The sequence below is a fragment of the Balaenoptera musculus genome, chromosome X, assembly GCF_009873245.2.
Source record: "Balaenoptera musculus isolate JJ_BM4_2016_0621 chromosome X, mBalMus1.pri.v3, whole genome shotgun sequence".
In the NCBI taxonomy this organism is placed as follows: Eukaryota; Metazoa; Chordata; class Mammalia; order Artiodactyla; family Balaenopteridae; genus Balaenoptera; species Balaenoptera musculus.
This window is the reverse complement of record NC_045806.1, coordinates 49005234-49027179: the sequence shown is the minus strand read 5'-3', so window position 1 is coordinate 49027179 and position 21946 is coordinate 49005234.

Sequence of the window (21946 nt, the reverse complement as noted above, 5' to 3'; positions counted from 1 at the left end):
TGTTGATCATAAAATAGATTTCCAAGAAAAACAAATGAAAGATTTGAGAGGGAGTGAAACAGTTCAAACTGGGTTATGGGAGAAAAACTTAAAGTAGTATAGATATTAGACTACTGCTGGAACAGGATGTGTGAATTGGCAGTGACAATGTTTAACAGAAAATTGAGACAAAGTGATCCTAGCTATGGCAAGATTTCTCAAGATTTCGATAGGAGTTCCTTGATATGCTGGTAGTCATGACTCTTAAGGTAAAACATCCTGAATTTACACAACAGGTTGTCTTAAACGATATGCCCTTAACATATTTCCTGATGTTTATAGCTCCTAAGCTGTGCTTTAGTATGATCAAGATATTTCTTTTCCCACAAATTGAATTATATGCCTTGCATGAGTCACCTGTATGTTGTTTTCAACTTCTATATCTTCCATCTTTACTTATTGCTGTATATAATAAAATTGTGTATGAAACCAACTCAAAAATATAGTGCTGAATCTTTGGAAATTATCTTGGACACTTTCAAAATGCTGAATACAGTTGAGTCACTTAAAAATTGTTAAACCATCAACAAAATGCAAAAGGCAACTTAACAAATGTGAGAAAATATTGCAAATCATATATATATGTAATAAAAGGGTTAATATCCAAAACATATGAAGAACTCATATAATTCAAAAGCAAGAAAACAAAACAATGGAGAACATTTTGGAGGTTCTTTAAAAAACTAAAAATAGAACTATCATATGACCTAGCAATCACACTACTAGGCATATACCCTGAGAAAACCATAAGGAAACAAGAGTCATGTACCACAATGTTCATTGCAGCACAATTTACAATAGCTAGAGCATGGAAGCAACCTAAGTGTCCATCAACAGATGAATGGATAAAGAAGCTGTGGCACATATATACAATGGAATATTACTCAGCCATAAAAAGAAACAAAATTGAGTTATTTGTAGTGAGGTGAATGGACCTAGAGACTGTCATACAGAGTGAAGTAAGTCAGAAAGAGAAAAACAAATACCGTATGCTAACACATATATATGGAATCTAAAGAAAAATGGTTCTGACAAACCTAGGGGCAGGACAGGAATAAAGACGCAGACATAGAGAATGGACTTGAGGACAAGGGGAGGGAGAAGTGTAAGCTGGGACGAAGTAAGATAGTAGCATTGACATGTATACACTACCAAATACCAAATATAAAATAGATAGCTAGTGGGAAGCAGCTGCATCACACAGGGAGATCAGCTCGGTGTTTGTGACTACTTAGAGGGTTAGGATAGGGAGTGTGGGAGGGAGACGTAAGAGGGAGGAGATATGGGGATATATGTATACATATAGCTAATTCACTTTGTTGTACAGAAGAAACTAACACAGCATTATAAAGCAATTATACCCCAAAAAAGATGTTTAAAAAAAAATGAACAAGGTAAAAAAAAAAGAAAAAAAGAGAAATGGACACAGAGTCTGAATAATCATTTTACCAACAATGATATACAGATGGTCAACAAGTACAAGGATAGATGCTCAACATTACTAATTATCAGGGAAATGCAATTCGAAACCACAGTGAGATATCACCTCAAACCTGTCAGAATGGCTATTATCAAGAAGACAAAAAATAACAAGTGTTGGTGAGGATGTAGAGAAAAGGGAACCCTTCTGCACTGTTAGAGGGAATGTAAATTGGTGCAGCCACATGGAAAGCAGTATGGAAGTTTTATAAAAAAAAAAAAAAACAACTAAAAATAGAACCACCATATAACCCAGCAATTCCACTTCTGAGAAGAAAGCAAAAACACAATCTCAGAAAGATATAAGCATTCCCATGTTCGTTGCAGCATTGTTTACAATAGCCAATATATGAAAGCAATCTGTGTCTACTGACAAATTAATGGATAAAAGATGTGATATATATCATATATATACAATAAGATGATGGATGTTAACTAGAGTTATTATGGAAAGTAATCATTTTACCATTACAATGTATGTAGATATCAAATCATCACGCTGTATACCTGAAACTAATATAATGTTGTGTCAATTATACCTCAATAAAAAATTAATTAATAATTAAAATTGTTGTCAAATAATATAGTGGAATAATTAGCAGACGATTTTAAAGTAAATTTTACCAGAGACAATATGTGAATGGCCAGTGAGCCTTGGAAATAGTATTCAACATCTTTAGCCATTAGGAAAATGCAAATTAAAATCACAATGAATACCAAATTGACATTTCCTAAAAACGTCAATCATTGATCTACCATATGACTCAACATTTCCAAACCTAGGCACATACTCAAGAGAAATGGATATATTTCCACACAAATATTTGTATATGTTTTACTCATAATAGCCAAAAAGTGAAAACAGCACAAATATTCAACTCAATTGGTAAATGGATAAATGAAGTGTGGTATATCTGTACAATGAACTGCCATTCTGTTATAAAAAAGAGTTATGTAATGATAGATGCTACAACATATATAAACTTCAAAAATAATCTGCTAAGTAAAAGCCAGATGAAAAGTGCCAAAAATTATTTTATTCCACTTAGACGAAATGTTCAGAAAATGAAATTTTATAGAGGCAGAAATGTTAGTAATTGCCTGGGGCCTGGACTGGGAAAGGGACATGACTGCAAATGTACATGAGGGATCTTTTTGTGGTGATAGAAATGCTCTAAAATTATATTTCTTTGGTGCCTGAAAACATCTGTAAATTTATTTAAAATTATTGAATTTAACAACTAACTTGAATTTTATTATGTGTAAATTACACTGTGGACTCTGACAATGCACAAGGAACTTGCCCGAACATTGTGCTAAGGGATTTGACCAAACTTTAGCTTAGCTTCCACCTGCACTAGTCTATGTTGCTAAAGGTGATATCAGTCCCCATGCTGAGCCTTTGCTCAAGAAAATGGAATGTTGGCAAACCACAAAATGTACATTTTTCAAATTCACCTTGCCAAATCATTTTCAGTAATTCTCCACCTACCCCTTTTGTAATTTTCCATTTTACTATTGCCCAATATTCTCTTTCTTGTTTTCCTGCTTTACTTCCCTATAATCTCTGTTTGTTCCCTAATGGTACTCCCTTAAAAAATAAAAGCTTAGTTATCTTTGTCTTAGTGGGATTTGAATTCAGTTCATACCGTAGTCTCTCTCTCTTACTGAAGTTGTCTGAATAAAATATGTCTTGCCACCTTTAACGAGTGTATAGCTCTGTTTTTCTTGACAATACCTTAATAAAACCTGAAAAAATACTGTCAAATTAAGAGCAAGTTTAATAAATGTGTAATAGATTGGGGAAAAATCCCTAAAAATTTATTCTACTTTCAGATTTTAACAAGCCCAAATAAGAAATAATAGAGGATGTAGTATTGGTGTTGTTAATTCAAGAAAGGTTTGCAGAACAAAAAAAAGCTTTTTTGGGAGTGATGTCAGCAAGTTAAAGGACTTGTAGGTCCTGACATTTGTCTCTCTCTCAAAATAAAAATAACAATAAATAAACAACTACAAACTGAAGAACAGAGCTCAGGGAAATATCTCCACTACAAATAAGAAGTAAAAACTCAGGGAGCTCAATAATTGAGGATGGCCTCATAGAAAAGTAAAGAGAGCATATTACTTGTGTCACCTATCCCCCATTCAAAAGCAACTTGGCACAAGGAAGGATTCCCTCAGAGAAACTTTACTCCATGGGGAAAAGGAAAGCACAAGAACCCCAGCAAGCCTCACCACCTGTTGATGTTTGCAGCCTTTGATGCAGAAATCTCCCATAGTCTTGATCAATGCTAATGCCAACTGATGGAGATGCCCAGGAGTTCCCCCCACTGCATTTACTCCCCAAAGTTGTCAGTGCAGAAAGATCTGCCCTCATGGCCTCCAGTAACTGCTGTGTCACACACTTTAAGATTGAGATGTCATATCACCTCATCATAAATAGGACCAGGACTGCCCCTACTCTGCACCCCACTCCCAGCCCCAGATCAGCACTTTGTCCCACCATTATCAGAGCCATGTTACCACCGCCCTGAGCCCCACTTCCTGGTTCCCAAGTTGAAACTCTGAACCATAATTTCTGGGGGTAGTGCCACTTTCATAAAATTCATGATCCAGGTCCCAAGTTGCAGGTCGAAGCTGCCATTGCCCAGGAATGCTACCACAAACCTGAGCCCAGGTCCCTGGGTCCTGACTCAGCTTTAATTTATCCCCACCAGTGTCATGCTGCTGCTGTCCTGTGACTGGCCCCTCGGGCCATAATTGAGACTGATGCCTATCCCCAGGCTGTGCTGCTATTGCATTCTGCCCCCTGGGTTGAAGCCACCATTGCTTCTTATTAACCAAGGGCCCATACACTCCACCTCCAATGTCCAAACCCCCTTATCTAGAGTCACTGTGGTGAGCCTCTGAGACCCATGTCCCTGTTCAATGGGAGATCTACACAAACCCACAAATTAGACACAAGCCCCACAGCAGCATCAAGTTCACTGGTGTCCCAGGACAATTCTTTATGTGCCTGATACCAGGACACTGGCTCTGCTACTGCTCTGAGTGCCACCATGCCAGACTACAGGAGCCAAGATATAGGTCTTGGCTAGAAATTTCCCCCTCAGGCAAAAAAAAAAAAAGGAAAGAAAAAAGAAAAAACAAGAAGACCTAAACGGCATTCTCTTCAGAGGATCCCAATAGCCTTATATGCAAATGCTACCCACATTACTTATGCAGTCTTGGCCACTGAACACTGAAGACCCATGCTGACCTCCACCTCAGCTGACAAGCTGTGTGTACACTACACCACAGTGCCTTCCAAGAAACCAAAGACAGTGCATCCTACTCACCTGGTACCCTATCAACTGCCTCCATGTGAAAATCTTTCCCCACCAAAGCTGTTACAAAAAGGATGGAAGACTTGACAGCATCTTCAAATGTGCAGACATCAATACAGAGCCATGAATAGTCAAGGAAACATGACACCACCAAAGGAACACATAGTTATCCAGTAATGACTCCAAAGAAACAGAGATTTGTAAGTTATTGAAAATAATTAAGTAAGCTAAGTGAGATTTCAAGAGAACAAAGATAAAAAACTCAATGAACTTAGGAAAACAATATATGAACAGAAATTACACTGGAAACTAACACAATATTATAAATCAACTATATGTCAATAAAAAGAAATAGAAACCATAAAAAGAACTAAAGAGAAATTCTAGAGATGAAAAATACAATAAATGAAAAAAAAATGCAGTAGGGTTTCAACAGTTAGCTCAATCCAGCAGAAGAAAAAAATCTGTGAACTTGAAGACAAATTTCTTCATATTGTCTAGTCATAGGAGAATAAAGAAATTAGAATAGAGAGGGGAGAGATCAAGGTGGTGGAGTAAGAGGATGAGGAGAAAACCTCCTCCAGTGAACACATCAAAAATACATCTACCTGTGGAACAATTTTCACTGAAAAGTAACTAAAAACTGGCAGAAGAACTTCTTTACAGTGAAATCTGAGAGAAAGATACACTTATAATCCAGTAGGACAGGGAACAAAGTGATTGAGTCAGGCCCTGGGGCCCTGGGTGAGGACTCAGAGGAAAAAGGAGATTGCACAGGCAGACACCTGCCTTAGGGAATGAGCAAGTTGGGCCACAGATAGGGTGTCCCAGTCCTGAGGTCCCACATGGAGGAGATAAGCACCCTTGGCTGGTTGGAGAACCACTGGCACAGATACAAAGGCTGAAGAAGCATGGACTCTGTTCATAAGGAGTGCATGCATGCTGTCTTACCCCAGACAGGACAGAGAAAGGTTGTCCTCAGTAACTTCCAGGTTTCCCATGACACCCTTACCTAAACTTAATAAACCACTCAGCCACACTCCACAGCACTAGGTCTGAGATGGCCAAGACCAGGGTAAGACATGACCATGGGCTGCATTTGAGCAGAGCCAAAGATGCCTACCTAGGCAGAGCATCAAACCTCTGTAGGTTTAAGAGCCCCACTTTCTTTAAAAATCTGAGGCAAAGATCAGAGTGTGGGGAGGTGGAAAAATACATACTTAAAGGGAAGAGAGCCAGCTCAAGCCTGAACCTCAGGACTTCTGCTCCAGCAACGTGGGATCAGACCCCGCCACTGACAGTGTGGTGATGACCACTGAGTAGAAAGAAGTCCTGCTTCACACCCTGTACAGGCTCTAGACCCTCCATCTCCAGCCCCATCCCCTACAAATGTGACAGCAGGCAGCACACCCTGAGGAAAGACGTGACTGGCATCCACATCTAATCCAGCCTTCCCACCAAAAGCATTGGGCACATGTAATCTGTATAGGGACACAATCACATAAGAACACCAATTCAAGACCACAATAGGTAACAGTTTCACCTAAAATTGTAAAGGCAGGGAAAGTTATTTAAAATGAAAAGGCAAAGGAACTACTCTCAAATGAAAGAACAGGAGAAAACCCATGGAAAATAAAAATGAGACAGAAGTAAACAATTTATCAGCTACAGAATTCAAAGCATTGTTAATAAAGATGTTAACTGAACTAGGGAAAGGAATTAATCTAAACACTGAACATTTTAACAAGGTCTTGAAAATATAAAAAAGACACAAGTAAAAATGAATAATTTAATATCTGAAACAAACAAAAAACACTAAAATGAATAAATAGCTAAGTGATAGAGAAAAGCACATAAGTGATCTGGAAGATCGAATAATAGAAATCATCCCATCAGAATAGCAGAAAATAAAAGAAAAATGAAAAAAAATTAAATCAATCTAAGAGATCTCTGGGATAGCATCAAGTGTTCCAACATTTGCATATGGGTTCCAGAAAGAGAAGAGAGAAGGTGATCAAAAATGTATTTGAAGAAATTATGGCTGAAAAATTCCCAAACATGAAGAAGGAAACAAATATCTAGATACAGGAAGCACAGAGAGTCCAATAAAAGGTAAACCCAAATGGATCCACACCAAGACATATCATAATCAAAATGGCAAAAGTTAAATATAAAAAGAGAATTCTAAAGGTAGTAAGATATTAACAAAGAGTCTTATACAGGGAAATTCACAAAAGGCTATCAGTGATTTCTCTTCAGAATATTTGAGGGTCAGAAGGAAGTGGCATGTTATATTCATAGTGCTGAAAGGGAAAAACTTGCAACCTAGGATATTCTACCCAGCAAGATTATCATTTACCATAGAAGCAGAGATAATGAACTTCTCAGACAAGCAAAATCTAAAAGAATTCATCAATACTAGATAGACATACTCTAAAATAAATTTTGAAGACTGTTCTCTAAATGCAAAAGAAGTAAGGATCAATAGAAAATGGGAAATCCTACTAAGATATATATATCTTTTACAACTCATATATATATATACATAAATTGAAGAGTATTCAAATAAGCCAGTACATAGATTAAAACACAAAAAATTGTAAAAGCAACTATTTCTACTATAAACAGTGAAGTGAAAAGCATGAAGATATAAAATATGATATCAAAAAGACAAAATATGGGACAGTGGCCAAGATGGCAGAATAGAAGGATGCTAAGCTCACCTCATCTCACAAGCACACCAAAATTACAACCATCTGCAGAACAAGCATCATTGAAAGACTCTGAAACCTACCAGAAAATATCCTCTACAGCTAGAGAAGTAAAGACAGAATCACAATGAGACTGGCAGGAGGGGTGGACTCACAATATATTCAAATTGCACATTGCCCGGGTGGGCAACTCACAAACTGAAGAATAATTATATTACAAAGGTTCACAGCCAGGAGTGAGAGTTCTGAGCTCCAGGTCAGTTTCCTCAGTTTGGGGATCCAGTGCCAAGAAGAGGAAGTCCCAGAGTATTTGGCTGTGAAGGCCAGCAGAACGTGATTGCAGGAGCTCCACAGCACTGGGAGAAATAGAGACTTCACTCTTAAAGGGTGCACACAAAATCTCATGTGCACCAGGACCAAGGGCAAAAGCAGTGATTTGAAAGGAGCCTGAGCCAGACCTACCATCTGGTCTTGGGGGGTCTTTTGGGGAGAAAGAGGTGACTGTGGCTCACTATGAGGACAAGGACACTGGTAGAAGATATATCAGGGAGAATTCATCTTCATGAACTCTCCTGGAGGTTGACATTGTGGCACCAAGACCTGGCCACACCTAACAGACTGGGATGCCTCAGGCCAAATAACAAGCTGGGTGGGGACATAGCCCTGCCCAAGAGTGGACAGGTGGCCTAAAGACTTCCTGAATTCACAGCCACCACTAGACACACCCCTAGACAAAGTCCTGCCCAACAGAGGACCAATGCCCAGCTCCACCCACCAGGGGGACAGACAATGGCACCTCCCACCAGGAAGCCTGCACAATTTTCTAGACCAGCCTCACCCACCAGGAGGCAGACAAAATAGGCAAGAAAACTGCAGTCCCACAGCCTACAGACCAAATCCAAAAGTGCAGGCTAGACACTACCCTGGGATGAGCTGGCCCTGGGGACTTGGGTGATGAGAGGGGACTGCAGTACTGGAACACATAGAATGTCTCCTACAGAGGGCTGATTCTACAACTTTGAGAAACAACCAACCTACCACATACATAAAAATACAAATAGCAATTCAGACAAAATGAGGTGACAGAGGAATATGTTTCATAGGAAGGAACAAGAAAAAGGTCAGAAGAAGAACTAAGTGACATGAAGATAGTCAATCTACTCAAGAAAGAGGTCAGAGTAATGGGCTTAGAGATGATCAAAAAACTCAGGAGGAGAATGGAGTCACAGAGCAAGAAGTTACAAGAAGTTTTTTTAAAAGAATTAGAAAATATAAACAACAACCACACAGAGTTGAAGAATACAATAACTGAAATGAAAAATACACTAGAAGGAATCACTAGCAGAATAAATGAAGCAGAAGAATGGATCAGTGAGCTGGAAGACACAGTGGTGGAAATCACTGGTGTGGAACAGAATAAACAAAAAAGAATGAAAAGAAATGTGGACAGTTTAAGAGACCTCCGAGACAACATCAAATTGACCAACATTTGCTTCATAGGGGTAGCAGAAGGAGAAGAAGAGAAAGGGCCTGAGACAATATTTGAAGAGATAATAGCTGAAAACTTCCCCACCTGGGGAAGGAAACAGTATATCAAGTCTAGGAAGTGTGGAGAGTCCCACATGGGGCAAACCCACAGAGAAATATACCACAAAACATTGTAATCAAAATGACAAAACTTAAAGGTAAAAAGAGAATATTACAATCAACAAAGGAAAAGCAACAAATAACATACAACGGAACTTGCATAAGGCTATCAGCTGGCTTTTCAGTAGAAATTCTGCAGGCCAGAAGGGAGTGCCATGATATACTTAAGGTGATTAAAGGGAAAAGCCAACAGCCAAGAATAATCTGCCCAGCAAGGCTCTTGTTCAGATATGTTAGAGAAATCAAGAGTTACAGACAAGCAAAACCAAAAAGCTCTGCACTACCAAACCAGCTCAAAAACAAATGTTAAAGGAACTTCTCTAGGTGAAAAAGAAAAGGCCACAACTAGAAGCAAGAAAATTTTAAAATGAAAAATCTCACTGGTAAAAGCAAACATACAGTAAAGGTAGGAAATCATCTACACACAAAGCAAGTAGGGAGGTTAAAAGACAACAGTAGTAAAATCAACTGTATCCACAATAAGCAGTTATGGGATACACAAAGCAATTAGACATAAAATATGATATCAAAATCAGTAATCATGGGGGGACAAAAGTACAAATGAAGGGTTTATTAAATGCATTTGAAATTAAGAGATCAGCAACATAAAATAATCATATATATATATACAGACTGTTACACAAAAACATCATGGCAACTGCAATAAAATTCTATAATAGATACACACTCAAAAAAATAAAAGGAATCCAAATGTAACACTAAAGATAGGCATAAAATTACAAGAGAAGAGAACAAAAGAAGAAAGGGGGAAAAAGACCTACAAAAACAAATCCAAAACAATTAACAAAATGGCAGTAAGAACATACATATCGACTATTACCTTAATTGTAAACAGACTAAAATCTCCAACCAAAAGACATAAAGTGGCTGAACGGGTAAAAAACACAACACCTGTATATATGCTGTCTACAAGAGACTCACTTCAAATCTAGAGACACACACAGACTGAAAGGGATGGGATGGAAAATGGTAATCCCCACAAATATAAATCAAAATAAAGATGGACTGCCAATCCTTATATCAGACAAAACAGGCTTTAAAATAAAGACTGTTACAAGAGACAAAGAAGGGCACTACATAATGACCAAGGTATCAACCCAAGAAGAAGATATAACAATTGTAAGTATGTATGCAACCAACGTAGGAGCACCTCAGTACAAAGAGACACATATTAACAGACATGAAAGAAGGAAATGACAGAAACAACTCTAACACACCACTTACATCAATGGAGACATCATCTAGACAGAAAACCAATAAGAAAACACAGACCTTAAATGGCACATTAGACCAAATGGACTTAATTCATATACACAGAGAGCATTCCATCAGAAAGCAGCAGAATACCCATTCTTTTCAAGTGTACATGGAACATTCTCCAAGACAAATCCCATGTTGGGCTGCAAAATAAGCCTGGGTAAATTTAAGAAAATTGAAATCATATCAAGCATCTTTTCCATGCCCAAACCTATGAGACTAGAAATCAACTGCAAGAAAAAAAAAAACTGCAGAAAACACAAACAGGTGGAAGCTAAACAATATGCTACTAAACAACCAATGTATCACTGAAGAAATCAAAGAAGAGATAAAAATAAATACCTAGAGACAAATGAAAATGAAAACATGGCGATCCAAAACCTATATAATGAAGCAAAAGCACTTCAAAAGGGAAGTTTATAGCACTACAAGCTTACCTCAGGAAACAAGAAAAATCTCAAATAAACAACATAACCTTCCACGTGAAGGAACTAGAGAAAGAATAAACAAAACACATAATTAGTAGAAGGAAAGGAATCATAATGATCAGAGATAAAATAAATGAAATGAGACTAAAAATACAATACAAAAGAACAATAGATGCAAAAGAATCTATGACACTAAGAGCTACTTCCTCAAAAAGATAAACAAAATTGACCAACATTTAGCCAGACTCATCAAGAAAAAAAGAGAGTGGACGTAAATGAATAAAATCAGAAATGAAAAAGGAGAAGTTACAACTGACACCACAGAAATACAAAGGATCATAAGAGACTACTACAAACAACTATATGCCAATAAAATGGACAACCTAGAAGAAATGGAGAAATTCCTAGAAATGTACAGTCTCCAAAGTTGAACCAGGATGAAATAGAAAATATGAACAGACCAATGCCAGTAATGAACTTGAATCACTAATAAAAAAAAAAAAAAACAACTCCAACAACCAAAAGTGCAAGCCCAAATTCTTCACAGGTAAATTCTACGAAACAGAGAAGAGTTAACACCTATACTTCTGAAACTATTCCAAAAAAATTGCAGAAGAAGGAACACTTCTGAACTCATTATATGAGGCCACCATCACCCTGATACAAAAACCAGACAAAGATATCACTAAATAAGAAAAGTGCAGGCCAATAACACTGATAAACATAGATGCAAAAATCCACAACAAAATACTAACAAGTTGACTCCAACAATACATTAAAAGGATCATACACCATGATCAAGTGGGATTTATCCCAGGAATGCAAAGGATTATGAATATCCACAAATCTGTCATTGTGATACACCACATTAACAAATTCAAGAATAAAAACCATCTGACCATCTCAATAGATGCAGAAAAACTTTTCATAAATTTCAGCATCCATTTATGATTAAAAAATAACTTCTCAGAAAGTGGGCATAAGTGGAAGGAAAACTCCCAAACACATTCAGTGAGGCCACCATCGCCCTGATACCAAAACCAGACAAAGATACCACAGAAAAAAGAAAACTACAGGCCAATATCACTGATGAACATAGACGTAAGAAACATCAACAAAATACTAGCAATCCGAATCCAACAATACATTAAAAGGATCATACACCATGATCAAGTGGGATTTATCCCACGGACGCAAGGATTTTTCAACATCCACAAATCAATGTGATACACCACATCAACAAACTGAAGGATAAAAACCATATGATCATCTCAATAGATGCAGAAAAACTTTTGAAAAACTTCAGTACCCATTTATGATAAAAACTCTCCAGAAACTGGGCATAGAGGGAACATACCTCAGCATAACAAAGGCCATATACGACCAACCTACAGCTAACCTCATACTCAAAGGTGAAAAAGTGAAAACATTTCCTCTAAGATCAGGAACAAGATAAAGATGTCCACTCTGGCCAGTTTTATCAACATAGTTTTGGAAGTCCTACTAAGGCATTGAGAGAAGCAAAATAAAAGGAATCCAAAATGGAAAAAAAGAAGTTAAACTGTCACTGTTCATAGATGACATGATACCATACATAGAAGATCCTAAAGATGCAACCAGAAAAATACTAGAGCTCATCAATGAATTTGGTAAAGTTGCAGGTTACAAAATTAATACACAGAAATCTGTTGCATTGCTATACACTAAAAACAAAAGATCAGAAAGAGAAATTCAAGAAACAATCTCATTTATCATTACATCAAAAAGAATAAAATACCTAGGAATACACCTACCTAAGGAGACAAAATACCTGTACTCTGAAAAATATAAGATGCTGATGAAAGAAATCAAAGAAGACAATAACAGATGGAAAGATATACCATGTTCGTGCAATAGAAGAATCAATATTGCCAAAATGACTATACTTCCCAAGGCAATCTACAGATTCAATGCAATCCCTATCAAATTACCAATGGCATTTTCCACAGAACTAGTACAAAAAATCTTAAAATTTGTATGCAGACACAGAAGACCCAGAATAGCCAAAGCAATCTTGAGAAAGAAAAACGGAGCTGGAAGAATCAGGCTCCCTGACTTCTGACTATACTACAAAATTATATTCATCAAAACAGGATGGTACTGGCACAAAAATAGAAATATAGATTAATGGAACAGGATAGAAAGCTCAAAAATAATCCCATGCACCTATGGTCAATTAATCTATGACAAAGGAGGAAAATCTACATAATGGTGGAAAGACAATCCCTTCAATAAGTGATGGTGGGAAAGCTGGACAGGTATGTGTTTAAAAAAATGAAATTAGATCATTCTTTAACACCATACACAAAAAAGAGCTAAAAGTGGATTAAAGACCTAAATGTGACACTTGACACTGTAAAACACCTAGAGGAAAACATAGGCAGAACACTCTCTGACATAAATTGCAGCAATATCTTTTTCAATTGGTCTCCCAGAGTAACAGAAATAGTAACAAAAATAAACAAACGGGACTTAATTAAACTCAAAAGGCTTTGCACATTAAAGGAAACCATAAACAAAACAAAAAGGCAACCCACAGATTGGGAGAAAATATTTGTAAATGATGTGACTGACAACGGATTACTCTCCAAAATTTACAAACAACTCATGAGGCTTAATATCATCAAAAAAGAACCAAAACAAACAAACAATCAAAAAATGGGCAGAAGACCTAAATAGACACTTCTCCAAAGAAGACATATATATGGCCAATAGGCAAATGAAAAGATGTTCAGCATCGCTAATTATTCGAGAAATGCAAATCAAAACTACAATGAAATATCACCTCACACCAGTCAAAATGGCTATCATCAAAAAATCCACAAACAGTAAATGCTGGAGAGGGTGTGGAGAAAAGGGCACCCTCCTACACTGTTGGTGAAAAGGTAAATTGGTACAACCACTATGGAGAACAGCACAGAAGTTCCTTAAAAAAACTAAAAATAGAGCTACAGTAATGACCCTGAAATCCCACTCCTGGGCTTATATCCAGAGAAAAACATGGTCCAAAATGATACATGCACCCCGATATTCATTGCAGCACTGTATACAATACCCAAGACATAGAAGCAACCTAAATGTCCATTGACAGAGGAATGGATAAAGTAGATGTGGTATATACATACAATGGAATATTATTCAGCCATTAAAATGAATAAAATAATGACATTTGCAGCAACATGGATGGATCTAGAGATGGTCATACGGAGTGAAGTAAATCAGAGAAAGAGAAATATCGTATAACTCTTATACGAGGAATCTAAAAAGAACTGATACAAATGAACTTATTTACAAAACAGAAAGAGACTCAGAGACTTAGAGAACAAACTTACGGTTACCCAGGGGGAAGGATAGGGGGAAGGGATAGTCAAGGAGTTTGGAATCGACATGTGCACACTGCTATGTTTAAAATGGATAACCAAGTGGACCCTCAAGATGATGGAGGAGTAAGATATGGAGATCGTCTTCCTCCCCACAAATACATCAAAAATACATCTACATGCGGAACAACTTCTACAGAACACCTACTGAACACTGGCAGAAGACCTCAGACTTCCCAAAAGGCAAGAAACTCCCAAACGTACCTGGGTAGGGCAAAAGAAAAAAAAAACAGAGAAAAAGGAAGAGGGACAGGATCTGCATCTCTGAGAGGGAGCTGGGAAGGAGGAAAATATTCCACATACTAGGAAGCCCCTTCACTGGCAGAGACGGTGGGTGGGAGGTCGGGGAGCTTCAGAGCCATGGAGGAGAGCTCAGCAACAAGGGTGCAGAGAGCAAAGCAGATAAATTCCTGCACAGAGGATTGGTGCTGACCAGCACTCACCAGCCTGAGAGGCTTGTCTGCTCATCTGCTGGGGCGGGTGGGGGCTGGGAGCTGAGGTTCGGGCTTCATAGGTCAGATCCCTGGGAGAGGACTGTGGTTGGCTGCATGAACACAGGCTGAAGGGGACAAGTGTGCCACAGTTAACAGGGAGGGAGTCTAGGAAAAAGTCTGGAACTGCCTAAGAGTCAAGAGACCATTGTTTTGGGGTGTGCAAGGAGAGGGGATTCCTTCCCTGACTGCCCATAGAAGGCAGAGCACTGCCTAAATGAGCTCCAGAGATGGGCGAAAGCCATGGCTATAAGCTTGGACCCCGGAGGCGGACATGAAATGCTAAAACTGCTGCTGCAGCCACCAAGAATCCTGTGTGCAAGTACAGGTCACTATCCACACTTCCCCCCGAGGAGCCTGTGCAGCCTGCCACTGCCAGGGTCCCGTGATCTAGGAACAACTTCCAGAGGAAAAACATGCATGCCTCAGGCTGTTGCAACATCTTGTCGGCCTCTGCCGCTGTAGGCTCAACCACATTCCAGTTATAACTACCATACCCCTCCCTCCCCCTGTCATGACTGAGCCAGAGCCCCCTAATCAGCTGTTGCTTTAACCCTGTCCTGTCTGGGTGGGAACAGAAGCCTGAGGGCAACCTACATGCAGAGGTGGGACCAAAACCAAAGCTGAACTTGTGGAGCTGTGCAAGCAAAGAACAGAAAAGTAGATTTCTCCGTGCAGACTCAGGAGCAGTAGATTAAATCCTGACAATCAACTTGAGGTACCCTGCATCTGTGGAATACCTGAATAGACAATGAATCAAACCAAAATTGAGGCAGTGAACTTTGGGAGGAACTGTAGACTTGGGGTTTGCTGTCTGCAACTGACTTGTTTCTGAGTTTTATGTTTACCTTAGTATAGTTTTTAGTGCTTGTTATCATTGGTGGATTTGTTTATTGGGTTTGATGTTTTCTTCTTTTTTTATTACTTTTTATTTTTTTATTTTAATATTTTTTTATTTTTTATTTTAATTACATTATTTTATTATTTTCGTTCTTTTCTCTCACTTTCCTTCTGAACTGTGTGGCTGACAGTGTCTTGGTGCTCCAGCCTAGTGTCAGGCCTGAGCCTCTGAGGAGGGAGAGCTGAGTTCAGGACATTGGACCACCAAAGACCTCACAGCCCCATGTAATATCAATTGGTGGGAGCTCTCCCAGAGATCTCTGTCTCAACATTAAGACCCACCTCCACCCAACGGCCAGCAAGTTCCAGTGCTGGCCGCCCCATGCCAAATACCTAGCAAGACAGGATCAAAACCCCACCCGTTAGCAGAGAGGCTGCCTAAAATTATGCTAAGAACACAGACACCACAAAACACACCACTGGATGTGGCCAGCCTCACCACCAGAACACAGGCACCAGTCCCCTCCAACAGGAAGCCTACACAAGCCAGTAAACCAACCTTAAACACTGGGAGCAGACCCTAAAATCAACGGGAAATATGAACCTGCAGCCTAATAAAAGGAAAACCCAAACATAGTAAGTTAAGAAAAATAGGAAGACAGAGATATATGCAGCAGATGAAGGAGCAAGGTAAAAAACCCCACCAGACAAAACAAATGAAGAGGAAATAAGCAGTCTACCAGAAAAAGAATTTAGAGTAATGATAGTAAAGATGACCCAAAATCTTGGAAACAGAATGGAGAAAACACAAGAAATGTTTAACAAGGACATAGAAGACCTAAAGAGCAAACAAACAATGATGAACAACACAAAAAATGAAATTAAAAATGCTGTAGAAGAAATCTATAGCAGAATAACTGAGGCAAAACAATGGAAAAGTGACCTAGAAGATAAAATAGTGGAAATTACTACCACAGAGCAGAATAAAGAAAAAAGAATGAAAAGAATTGAGGACAGTCTCAGGGACCTATGGGACAACATTAAATGCACCAACAATACAATTATAGGGGTCCCAGAAGACAAGAGAAAAAAAAAGTGTTTGAGAAAAGATTTGAAGAGATTATAGTTGAAAACTTCCCCAACATGGGAAAGGAAATAGTCAGTCAAGTCCAGGAACTGCAGAGAGTCCCATACAAGATAAATACAAGGAGAAACACGTCAAGACACATAGTTATCAAAGTATCAAAAATTAAATACAAAGAAAAAATATTAAAAGAAGCAAGGGAAAAGCAACAAATAACATACAAGGGAATCCCCATAAGGTTAACAGCTGATCTTTCACCGAAACGTTGCAAGGATAAGGGAGTGGCAGGACACATTTAAAATGATGAAAGGGAAAAAACTACAACCAAGATCACCCTACCCAGCAAGGATCTCATTCAGATGCGACAGAGAAATTAAAACCTTTACAGATAAGCAAAATTTAAGAGAATTCAGCACCACCAAACCAGCACTACAACCAATGGTAAAGGTACTTCTCTAAGCAGGAAAAAAAAGAAAAGGAAAAGAACTACAAAAACAAACCAACAATAATTAAGAAAATGGTAATGAGAACATACATATGAATAATTACCTTAAATGAAAATGGAATAAATGCTTCAACCAAAAGACATAGAGTGGCTGAATGGATACAAAAACAAGACCCCTATATATGCTGTCTACAGGAGACCCACTTCAGACTTAGGGATACATACAGACTGAAAGTGAGGGGATGGAAAAAGATATTCCATGCAAATGGAAATCAAAAAAAAGCTGGAGTAGCAAATCTCATATCAAACAAAATAGACTTTGAAACAAAAACTATTACAAGAGACAGAGAAAGACACTACATAATGATCAAGGGATCAATCCAAGAAGAAGATAAATCAATTGTAAATATTTATGCACCCAACACAGGGGCACCTCAATACATAAGGCAAATGTTAACAGCCATAAAAGGGGAAATCAACAGTAACTCAATTATAGTAGGGAACTATAACACCCCACTTTCACCAATGGACAGATCATTCAAGAGAAAATAAATAAGGAACGACAAGCTTTAAATGACACATTAAACAAAATGTATTTAATTGATACTTACAGTACATTCCATCCAAAACAACAGAATACATTCTCTTCTCAAGTGTTTATGGGACATCCTCTAGGAGAGATCATATCTTGGGTCACAAATCAAGTCTTGGTAAACTTAAGAAAATTGAAATCATATCAAGTATCTTTTCTGACCACAACGCTGTGAGACTAGATATCAATTACAGGAAAAAAATGTGTAAAAAATACAAACACATGGAGGTTAAACAATATGCTATTAAATAACCAAGAGATAATGAAAAAAAGAAAGAGGAAATCAAAAAATACCTAGAAACAAATGACAATGAAAACGTGATGACCAAAAACATATGGGATGTAGCAAAAGCCGTTCTAAAAGGGAAGTTTATAGCAATACAATCCTAAATCAAGAAACAAGAAGAAAATCAAATAACCAACCTAACATTAAACCTAAAGCAATTAGAGAAAGAAGAAAAAAGTTAGCAGAAAGAAATAAATCATAAAGATCAGATCAGACATAAATGAAAAAGAAATAAAGGAAACAATAGCAAAGATCAATAAAACTAAAAGCTGGTTCTTTGAGAAGATAAAAATAAAAACAAAAACCATTAGCCAAACTCATTAAAAGAATTGGAAAAGACTCAAATCAATAGAATTAGAAATGAAAAAAGAGAAGTAACAACTGACACTTCAGAAATACAGAGGATCATGAGAGATTACTACAAGCAACACTATGCCAATAAAATGGAAAACCCGGAAGAAATGAACAAATTATTAGAAAAGCACAACCTTCCAAGACTAAACACGGAAGAAAGAGAAAATATGAACACACCAGTCACAAGCACTGAAATTGAAACTGTGATTAAAAATCTTCCAACAAACAGAATCCCAGGACTAGATCGTTTCACAGGCTAACTCTATCAAACATTTAGAGAAGAGCTAACACCTATCCTTCTCATATTTTTCCAAAATATAGCAGAGGGAGGGTCAGTTCCAAACTCATTCTATGAGGCCACCATCACACTGATACCAAAATGAGACAAAGATGTCACAGAAAAAGAAAACTACAGATCAATATCACTGATGAACATAAATGCAAAAATCCTCAACAGACTACTAGCAAACAGAATCCAACAGCACGTTAAATGATGATACAATATAAGGAAGTGGGGTTTATCCCAGGAATGCAAGTATTTTTCAATATGTGCAAAACAGTCATTGTGATAAACCATATTAACAAAATGAATGAAAAAAACCATATGATAATCTCAATAGATGCAGGAAAAGCTTTTGATAAAACTCAACACCAATTTATGATAAAAAGTCTCCAGAAGTAGGCATAGAGGGAACTTACCTCAACATAATAAAGGACATATATGACAAACCCACAGCCAACATCATTCCCAATGATGAAAAATGGAAAATATATCCTCTAAAATCAGGAACAGGACAAGGATGCCCACTCTCACCACTATTATTCAACACCGTTTGGTAAGTTTTGGCACAACAATCGGAGAAGAAAAATAAATAAAAGGAATCCAAATTGGAAAAGAAGAAGTAAAGCTGTCACTGTTTGCAGATGACATGATACTCTACATAGAGAATCGTAAAGATACTACCAGAAAAATACTAGAGCTAATCAATGAATTTGGTAAATTAACATGATACAAAATGAATGAACAGAAATCACTTGCATTCCTATACACTAATGATGAAAAATCTGAAAGAGAAATTAAGGAAACACTCCCATTTACCATTGCAACAAAAAGAATTAAATACCTAGGAATAAACCTACCCAAGGAGACAAAAGACCTGTATGCAGAAAACTATAAGACACTGATGAAAGAAATTAAAGATGATACAAACAGATGGAGAGATATACCTTGTTCTTGGATTGGAAGAATCAACATTGTGAGAACGACTATACCACCCAAAGCAATCTACAGATTCAATGCAATCCCTAAATACCAGTGGCATTTTTCACAGAACTAGAACAAAAAATTTCACAATTTGTATGGAAACACAAAAGACCCCGAATAGCCAAAGCAATCTTGAAAAAGAAAAACGGAGCTGGAGGAATCAGGTTCCCAGACTTCAGACTATACTACAAAACTGCAGTAATCAAGAGAGTATAGTACTGGCAAAAAAACCAGAAATACACATCAATGAAACAGGATAGAAAGCACAGAGATAAACGCATGCACATATGGTCACCTTATTTTTGATAAAGGAGGCAAGAATATACAATGGTGAAAAGGCAGCCTCTTCAATAAGTGGTGCTGGGAAAACTGGACAGCTACATGTAAAAGAATGACACTAGAACACTCCCTAACACAATACACAAAAATACCCTCAAAATGGATTAAAGACCTAAATTTAATGCCAGACACCATAAAACTCTTAGAGGAAAACATAGGCAGAACACTCTATGACATAAATCACAGCAAGATCCTTTTTGACCCACCTCCTAGAGAAATGGAAATAAAAAAAAAATAAACAAATGGAACCTAATGAAACTTAAAAGCTTTTGTACAGCAAAGGAAACCGTAAACAAGAGGAAAAGACAACCCTCAGAATGGGAGAAAATATTTGCCAATGAAGCAACTGACAAAGGATTAATCTCCAAGGTTTACAAGCAGCTCGTGCAGCTTAATATCAAAAAAACAAACAACCCATTCCAAAAATGGGCAGAAGACCTAAACAGACATTTCTCCAAAGAAGATATACAGATTGCCAACAAACACATGAAAGGATGCTCAACATCACTAATCATTAGAGAAATGCAAGTCAGAACTACAATGAGTTATCACCTCATACCAGTCAGAATGGCCATCATCAAAAAATCTACAATCAGTGCTGGAGAGGGTGTGGAGAAAAGGGGACCCTCTTTCACTGTTGGTGGGAATGTAAATTCATGCAGCCACTCTGGAGAACAGTATGGAGGTTCCTTGAAAAACTAAAAATAGAACTACCATACTACCCAGCAATCCCACTACTGGACATATACCCTGAGAAAACCATAGTTCAAAAAGAGTCATGTAACACAATGTTCATTGCAGCTCTATTTACAATAGCCAGGAAATGGAAGCAATGTAAGTGTTCATCGAAAGATGAATGGATAAAGAAGATGTGGCACATATATACAATGGAATATTTCTCAGCCATAAAAGGAAATGAAATTGAGGTATTTTTAGTGAGGTAGATGAACCTAGAGACTGTCATACAGAGTGAAGTAAGTCCGAAAGAGAAAAATAAATACTGTATGCTAACACATATATATGGAATCTAAACAACAGCAACAAATAAAATGGTTCTGAAGAACCTAGGGGCAGGACAGGAATAAAGACACAGAGGTAGAGAATGGACTTGAGGACATGGGGAGGGGGAACGGTTAGCTGGGACGAAGTGAGAGAGGGGCATGGACTTATATATATTAACAAATGTAAAATAGATAGCTAGTGGGAAGCAGCCGCATAGCACAGGGAGATCAGCTCGGTCTCTGTGACCCCTTAGAGGGGTGGGATAGGGAGGGTGGGAGGGAGACTCAAGAGGAAGGAGATATGGGGATATATGTATATGTATAATTGATACACATTGTTATAAAGAAGAAACTAACACACCATTGTAAAGCAATTATACTCCACTGAAGATGTTAAAAATAAATAAATAAAATAAAATAGAAATTCTAAAAAAAAAAAAAATTCTTGATGGCCAAAACTAGAACTCTTAGAGCAATAAAATAATTAAAATAGTGTACTTTATAACCCAAAGTATAAACTAAATATCGATTAATCTACACTAAAATAAATAAATAAATTTTCCATTCAGAAGATCTCAAACAATGTATGTAGCTTAATAATCCAAAAAATGTATATAGATCAAGGAGGTGGAGCATAAGTTCCATTCCTTAAGTGTGGGCTGTCGATAGTGACTTCCTTCTAAAGGTTAAGGAGAGAAAATGTCTAACTTCACAGTTGAGAATTCGGACAAACACTAGTTCAGTCAGGTAATCACGGTTAACATCAGCAGTGATATCTCTTGTTGATAGTTTCTGCCTGTGATATGATGTAATGAGAATAGAAATTTGCCTTAAGTTCTTGCTACCAAAAACCCATAACCCCAAACTAATTATGAGAAAAAAACTCGACAAACCACTATTGTGAGACATTCTACAATACAGTT